Here is a 2,792-nt window from a genome sequence, read left to right on the forward strand (position 1 = left end):
CCGCCTGACATCGGGACTCACCCGACATACGGAGTCCGAGATCAGGACCCGCCCAGCATCGGACCGAAGTCTGGTATATATATATAAAATATCAACAAGCATATACCATAAGCACATAACATACACATATAAACCTTCCTCGGGCTTGCCAGAGCATCGAACCGAATCCTGAAACATATAATCATAACATATAAGCTAAACATTCTTCGGGCTTGCCTCGGAATCGAACCAAAGTCCGAAACATATAAACAAACACATGCAAGAATCACGAAGACATCAAACATACGAACATTCCTCGGGCTTTCCCCGGCATCAGACCGAAGTCTGGAAACATATAACCTACATCGGGCTAACCCCAACATCGGACCTAAGTCCGACATATGCTACCATACATAAACGGGCCGACATTAGTGCCTTCAACCCATTCCTACTGGAGGAAGACTCACTTCAAATGTCGAGTGAAGTAGTTGAACGTCTCTACTCCTGCAACCGACTTTACTCACGCCCTATACAAAATAACCCCTTATATATCATTCTTTACATCAAGACCCCTTTACAGGTCAACCTTCATCAAGGTCAAGGTCCAAGTCAAATTCAACGCTTAGTCAAAGTGAAAGTCAACAATCCGAGTTGACTCAACTCGTTGAGTCATCCCCTGACTCGTCGAGTTCCCTTGCTACTCATAGTCGTGATAGATCAAGTCAACTCATCGAGTCCCTTCATAGACTCGTCGAGTTCTACCTTGTACAGAACCGGGACGAAACGACACAACTCGTCGAGTCCCTCTCTGGACTCGCCGAGTTCCTCAGTCTGTTTGGGCCATCTTAATAGATTAAGCCCCTACTCTTCAAATCTAAGCTCCATACTTCTCATATACACTGAAAATGTCCTTTTAAGGGTAAAGTTTCCAACTTTACCAGTTAATACGTTTACTTCATGGGTTTAGCCCAAACCCTAACTCTTTAGGACCTAGATCTTGGTCCACAAGCCATCCATACTCCAAACTAAAGTATACAAACAAAGATCTAGACCCTAATCACTATATGAACACGTAAAGCTTCCACCTTTCACTCCATGCATGGCCTTTTGGGTCTTAAAAGGCCAAAATGACATCCTATGGCTTGCATGGGGATTCAATGACCATATAGTTTGCACTTTTATGCCATGAAAGCCCTCCATGATTCCATATCTGAAGGTTTACTCACTTGGGACGTCCATATCCCAAAGATCAAGCTTATTGGACAAAAAACCCAATAAAGTGGAAATAAAGAGATCTAAGAAACTACTAAACAAGTTTAAGACTTGATTACCAGAAAATGATGAGGAGGAAATGGATTCTATGGATCTAAAATCTTCTCCTTGAATCTTCAAGCTTCTCCTTCCTTCATAAGTTTTAAAACACACAAAGTTCACTCAAAAATGGCTCACAAGCTCACAAATGCTATGTAATAAATGAATTTCTTTGAAAATATTTAAAATGTTTTAAGGTCTAAAACCCACGTAACTCACGAGACATTTTGTCTTACGTATCTTTTTTCTAATGTCATGTATCTCAGGTGATAGCTAAAAATGTGAAGTGATCTAGAAGTAATGAAGTCCATGGGAGACTTAGTGGAGCATAAGTTACATATGACTTTGATGTTGTAAATCATGGTTTGCTTGTTATGGTTTATTTGATACAATGTTAGTAACACCCAAGAGATTGTTTTGAAACTGTGTTTAAACTCTTATGTTTTGTTAAATGATTTTTTTTCTTTTGTTAAACCTTGTTTTTGGGTTAAACCATAGCATTCAATTTTGTTTGAAAAAAATATGGGGTGTTACATTGATGAACTAGCTGAAAAATTAATTGATAGCTAAAAAGCTAGATCTTAGCTTATAAACTTTTAAAATGATGTTTGATAAAAATAATTGATAAGCTAACTGAAATGTGTAAAATGACATATAGAATATTGTGTTTTTTTATTATTAAATAAATTGTATATCTAAGAGAATTATTTTTTTAGAAAAAAAAAACTCAATATAGTTGTTGAAATGCTAGTCTGAATAAGTTATATATATATATATATATATATATATATATATATATATATATATATATATATATATATATATATATATATATATGGGAAAAGTTAATATGTTGTTGTCATGTATGTAATATTAGGTATAAAACCATCAAAAATGAATTCATTTTGATTAAAAATCACAATTTTTTTCATTGTGAGCTTCTTCCTATTGCTTTTGAGATCATATTATTTCTTATTTCATAATTTATCCTCAAAATCTATGTATTTTGAATGTGTTATTTATGTTAGACCTCTAGTAGACTTCATAACTTTTCTTTGGCACCTACCATATGTATACTTGCATGGTTCTTTTTGATGTGTTATGGGAAGAAGTTTATTGGGTTTTTAATAAACAAGTTCAATCTTTCGCTATAGTTTTCTATATTAAATTTGAATATTAAGACTTATATGTAGTTAATAATGTATTCTTACACATGGTTTGTGGTGCAAAATTAAATATTTAAAACTCCATAAAAATATGTAGAAAGCCTATCATCTAGTCTAATAGAGAATACAAGAAAAATGGTAGAGAGATTTGATTGCATTTTGTTAAAACTATCTAGTTTTTGATGGTTCTATTGTTGGGTTAGGTGTCTAAGCCCATAACTATTTTGGTATGTACTTGACCCGATTATGAGCATGGTCCTTTTAAGGTTGCCTTCACCATAGCAATTGATATGATGAATTAAGGAGAAAGAGGATTAATTATGATTTATTAATAAA

This window comes from Lactuca serriola, chromosome 7, assembly GCF_051521515.1.
Source record: "Lactuca serriola cultivar US96UC23 chromosome 7, Lser_US96UC23_V15, whole genome shotgun sequence".
Taxonomy (NCBI): Eukaryota; Viridiplantae; Streptophyta; class Magnoliopsida; order Asterales; family Asteraceae; genus Lactuca; species Lactuca serriola.